Below are 6,103 nucleotides of genomic sequence, written 5' to 3'. Positions count from 1 at the left end.
TGAACCAAGCTGACACTCAATGGAAGAATTACTACAGTAAATATGAGAACCTTACCTCAGATTAATTATTACTCACCCAAATTTACTGGAAAACCCCCAAAAAATCTCACTCTCAACCTTACAAAATGGAAAATCACAAGGAGGCCTATAAGCACCAAACTTTATCCACTACTTTTTGGTTAATTAAGTAAATGGACCTGAAAGCACGATGACCATAAACCATGGCTAGAACAAAATCAATATAAAACCAACTCAGTTGCAGGACGTCCTTTCTGCCCAGGTCCCTTTAAAAACCATTTCTGTCCAACATCCAACAACTGTTTTTCTCTTTGGTTCCTTCTCTCCTACACAGTCATGGATACCAATTATGCCCAAGTCTCTGTTCAATGCAAGGCTTGTCCCACTGTAGTATTGTATGTGTGTGATGTCAAGTAATGTCTTTATGCTAAAACGCTGATTCTGTGTTTGTCTTGCTTCACCAAAGAATTCAAGGATAGGAGGGATGAGACACAGAACATGAGGACAGCCTAAGGTGCTGGTGAGTAAAGACATTTAGCCACATGCATGTAGGACAACCTGAGGCGTGGTTGTGGGTGGAGTGCATCTCCCACTTTGTCAGCAAGTTGCATGAAACTAATTTGAGATACTCCTCATTATACAGCATAAGTACATGTTTTACATGAAATATGCATGATACAAAATAATGTATGAAATTTTAAGTATACACATTATTAATGTCCTATATATAACGTCAACATAATATGGTGCAGTTGGTGATAACATAGTTTGCTGCACCAGTGGCTCCTAGCCATTGCTGCTATCATATTTTGACCTTTACTGTTACAAACAAAAGGCTATAAAGGCACAGTACATTTGTGGGAAAAGATATCCAGACATATGATCCCTTGACATTATTGTGTACTTCAGTGACCATAAGAGTGAAGTAGTGTCGATAGAATTTGCTTTAAAAAAAGAAAAAAGAAAAAGGCTTGCAATTAAAGAATGGGAGATCTCTTTTTCAGTGTTCAGAACATTTGTAGAAAAATAAAATGAAAAAATAACAAAGAAAATGAACTCAGTGTCTCAGTGTTAATTATTACATTCTTACCAGCTGAGTGAGGCTTGATTAATTAAAGTAAGAATTAAAACACCAATAATTATTTAGGACATTAAAGTAATGGGTACAGAGTCTTATGATTGTTGAATATTGTGTTCCAATAAGTGCATATTAAACAAATTTTTAAAAAAAAATACTCCCCTACTGTGTTGCTGTGTGGCTGATTGTAAGTTCACCTATATTATTATTTCAACAAATCTCCACATGTTCCCATTTTCTTATATAATTGATCACATAACCTATAGTGTATGTACATATATCCATACATTCAATTTATTCATTTTCTTTATTATTTAAATTTTAAATTTTACTCTATTTTAGATTTAACTATAGAGGTTCAAGGGAAAAGAAAAAAAATGTGCAGCAGCTGAACTTTGGTTATTTTGTGGTCACAAGCACACCTGTGGAACAGTGGATTAGAAGTACACCATAACTGATGTGATGGGTCCGTCTTCAATCATCTGCTCAAATGGTCTGTTTTCATTCTGTTTTAAATAGGAAGCTGCTTCTCATAGTTCGGCAGAAGTGACAGAACAGCACCATAAACTGGTGAGGGCAGATGGACAGATCTGCTTGGTAGGAGATTATAACATGTTGCTTAGGTCCTATGAGAACTGCAATTTAATGTAAACCTGCAACAAGCTGGGCGAAAGCTGATGTGGGACATTTTGGCTGTGACAGGAAGGCAAACATCCACCAGGCCCTGATATTTACTGTTTAGAGGATGAAATGTCAAGTGGGTGATTGATCAGGGCTAAAAATAACCCTTTGTCTGGTTATGTGTTTAAAATCTGAACATGAATCTTAGACCACAGACCTTGTTGGTTTAATTATTTTTAGAAGGCTTAAAGCAAGGAAAATTTCTTTGCCCAAAATGTGTTGGGGGTTACAGTTGGATGACAGTTGTGTCGCATTTCGTGACCGCTTTCAGAAAGACAAGAACAACAAATTTAATCACTTCTAAATTTGAAACCTCACCTTAACTTGAAAAGTCCAAATGGAAGAAAAATGCATCATCTACTCACCCATTCCTCAGTCGGAAACCATAACCTGGTATTTGTATCCAAGTCCAAGCACAATGTTCAAAGCCTTGAATAATAGCCTATTCAATACATCTATCTTTCAAACGTTTCAGTGCTTGTTCCTCCATTGGTCTCTAAACAGCGTACCTATGTGGCATAATAGGCCTAGGCTACTGTTGTCAAACGACTGCCAAATTAGTCCAAAAGATTATGATGATGATGATATTAAAACAAAACAAATAGATTATTACATATATATATAGCCATATTCTCGCTAAGCAACAGAAAAGTAGCAAGAATATTTTCAAAATCTTTGAATCTAAAACAAGTTCAATCTAAGAATTTAATGTTGCTTTATTTTAAGTAAAAAATAGATGAAAAATCAATAATACAAACCAAAAACCCAAAAGAAGCAGTTTTCTGTAAAAAATTAGTCAAAAGAATCTTTAACAAGCCTAAAGGATTTTTTTAATATATAAATATGTAATTGTAATTTAGGCACTGCGAAATAAGTAAGACGAAGGCCATATCATTCCCAGTGACACATGATGAAACAGACAATTACACACAGACAGATCACAAACCACAACACAAGCAACAGCAAGCAAAAATTAAACCAGGCCAGGCAGCCCTAGTTTAGCAGTGTCAGGGACGAAGCCTGCATTAGTTAGTCAGAAACTGGAAGCATTGACTCATCATCACTTCCTGTCATATTGATGACATGCAATATTATAAATCTATCTTGAGGTGGAATTTTCCTTCAAAAGTAAGACACGTCATGATTTTCATAGTGTTTTAACAAACAGATTGACATAATCTGAAATAATTACATTTGTTTGAGGATGCCCATACAGTAATTCCTTAAGTTGGCAGTGTCATACTTAATCTGATTATATCAAAATCACTCTGTCTGTTTACATTGCCCATTCATTTAGTGATACCAAACTCATTTTGTCTATTGCCATTGTAATGTACAAGCATGAATATGCATGAAGGACAGTTTAATACAGTAATTTCTTCTGACGGTACACTAATGCCTGTCAGTGGCAATGCTGAGAAATGATACTGATGGGATATGTTTAAACAGCCACCCCACCCTCAGCACACAGGCCTCAAGACTATCTCTAATAATGAATATTTCATCCCAACAGATAACACAAACATTCAGTTCAGACATGAAGCAGTCAACATTTCATAAAAAACCTCCAGGAGACAGCACACTATGGGCTCATCCAAACTTTTAAGACTTCTTGGCACATGCACAAACACATACCCGTAAAAAAAAAAAAAACGCCCTTGTATCGGCTGCCCTGAGCCACCCTCGCACTAAAACCACTTGTTTACTCAGTGATCCCATGTTGGCTTCCAGACCACAGTGACCTGGGAGCAGGGTAACTTTGCCTGCCTCGTAACCACTGTCCCTGGCTGAAGATCAAGGCTGTCTGAGTTTGGTTAAAACACAACCAGTGAGAAACAAGGACCCAAACAATGTAGGAGGAAGAAAGTGAAACAGGCTGGGACAGAAGATGCTATTGACAGCACAAATGACATACAAAAAAACCCATATCTGTAAATGTGTTCCACTCCCAAAAATTGCCCACTCTATTACTTCTAATGAATAATAGAGAACACTAATGTTATTTATTGGTGCACTATAAAAAAATATCCCAAGAGATATTATGTGTTTTATCATTTTTCTTCCTATAGTCTTCCATTGGATTTCTTTTTATTAAGTATGAAGTAGGAGTAGTGATTCAGGTGTTCAGTGCAAAACTGATTAGGTGTGGGATGATAAATATTGTGAGCAAAAGCAGAGTCAGCAGAGCACATATATTGTACGAGTTAGCATAAGGTTTTGTTTATATTTCTCAAGAGGAAGGTGGAAGATCGATGGACTGATGGTGCAAGGGGAACTGCAGAGCCAGCCCTGATATTGCAACTACAAATACCTATTGACAGTTGCCCGAGGTGACCCAAAGGTCACCAGGAAAAATATCGATTATACTCGAACTCAAGCCTAATTGGTTGGTATTGGGAAACTTGGAGGATGCATGGAGAAAGATTGTATGGGATAGCTGTAAAATGGGGACACAAATGGGGAGGAATTATTTACACATTGCACTGTGAGGGGCAGGCTTCCATAAACCACACAGGTAATCCAGCCATAGATCTGTTTCAGGAAACAATTCAAACAATACACCATTCACCAGGTGAGAATTTACACTAACATTGAAAAAGTCTCAAATGTATTGCACCATTGTAGCATTAAACAACTTTCAGGGCACTGTGGTGTAAACAGGTTCCCCACCTGACACGCTGCAGCCTCATCAACAGGGACAGGGCTCACCTCAGCCATCAATAGGCAATTATTCTAATGCAATTAAACATGACTCTTCCTCTCCTCTTCCAATCAATACAGATCATTTCCTCTAATCACAGGAAACGTGTCATCAAGGTTCAGCGGGGGTGTGACTCCTGTAATTAAGCCTCAACACTCCTCATCGTACTTATGAAAACCACCGAGCAAACAGGCCACTCGCCTCCACTCCTTAACCTCATCCTTCCTTGGCAGCATCCGGTTCTGTCTAATTATAGGCTTCCAGGATGAAAAGTCATGGCCAAACACAACATATCCCACAAGCAGGGCACACACACACACACACACACACACACACACACACACACACACACACACACACACACACAAACATACAATGTTAATGTGTAAGGATGTAATGAAAGGAGAAATGTCAGCCTGTTGTTCACTGGACAAGTTAAGCTTTGTGTATGTGTGTTTTCTTATATTTGTGTGTCTGCCATGTCTTTTTATGTTTGGACCCATGGCCAACGCCCTGTAAGCGAGTGGGAGCAGAGCAGTAACAGGATGTGGCCCACGAGCGACACAGCAGTAGGACTAAAGCCATGCCAGACTCTTGTGTAACAAGCAGCCTGTTAAATCAGCCAGAGCCAAGAGGAGGAAGTGAAGGCCAGAGGCTGCCCTGTTGCAGACATATCCTGCATGTACAATTAAATCTGTGGAGAGGATTGCCACATCATCATACTAGCTGTCTCTTGACTGTTCTGATTACCCAAAACATGTCATGCTAACCTGGCAGTGTGGGCAAAACCATTACCAGGAAATCTTATCCCAACAAGAGGCAGGGCATAGAGTACAAGGTAACCGCGTATGGTCAATGTGTGAAATTGAGGACATAGTTGAAAACTGTTGTGGAACAGCTGTAAACAACTGACATTGCATCGTATTTGCATTCTGCCTGGCATCGGTAATTGTCAGCCCTTTTTCTGCTTTCTTCTCTACTACTCTCTGTGTTCACATATACAGTATCTTAATGCAGTTTAATTGTCAATAAAACTGTCCTCATTGACATGTTTTTCTGTTTCTGTTGTCAGACAATGGAACAAGTTTGGAATTTTGACTGAAACACAGCCCATTAAGACTGCATGTTAACCAGCAATCACTTCCGAGCCGTTTCCAAGCTGCTGCTCTGCACTGCCAAAATAATATAACCACGACGTCGTCTGACCAAATCAGCAATCATACAAATTAAAGACAAAGACTGTGCTGTGATTTCAGCTAAATTTACTTATAAAATGATCACTCAGAGAGAAAGTGTCTAAAACAGCACACAGCCTCTGGGTAAGAAACTGCTGCTCCACCTCTCTGCCATTCACTGAACAGAGTAGACACAGAGGGGTGTACACAAAAAGTGTCTAAATTTAGCTACAAATGTGTTAATTTGGCAACACTGCAGGCTGTAAACGCCTCCATAGGAGAAACTGTTTGTTCCAGTTCATTTTGAAAGAGTCCAATGGTATAACCTCATGACTCAGTCATGTGGCATTCGGCTGACCAATGGTGTGACTTGATCACTCAACTCTATCATTCATTCAGTCAGTCAGTCAGTCATGGATATTCGTGTTAATAGGGCTAGCCCCGCTGTTG

At 38.9% G+C, this 6,103-nt stretch overlaps 1 long non-coding RNA gene across 1 annotated transcript; it reads left to right on the top strand.

Moving 5' to 3' along the window:
- Positions 1-232: 232 nt before the first annotated feature.
- On the top strand, positions 233-5,200 carry LOC147818136 (uncharacterized). The gene is made up of 2 exons (XR_015438280.1): positions 233-538; positions 4,999-5,200. It is a non-coding gene; the product is annotated as an uncharacterized LOC147818136 (long non-coding RNA).
- Positions 5,201-6,103: the final 903 nt, after the last annotated feature.

This window comes from Seriola lalandi, unplaced genomic scaffold, assembly GCF_002814215.2.
Source record: "Seriola lalandi dorsalis isolate HSWRI2012SDOR001 ecotype SW California unplaced genomic scaffold, Sedor1 jcf7180002054690, whole genome shotgun sequence".
Taxonomy (NCBI): domain Eukaryota; kingdom Metazoa; phylum Chordata; class Actinopteri; order Carangiformes; family Carangidae; genus Seriola; species Seriola lalandi.
This window is presented reverse-complemented; position numbering and strand designations above follow the sequence as displayed.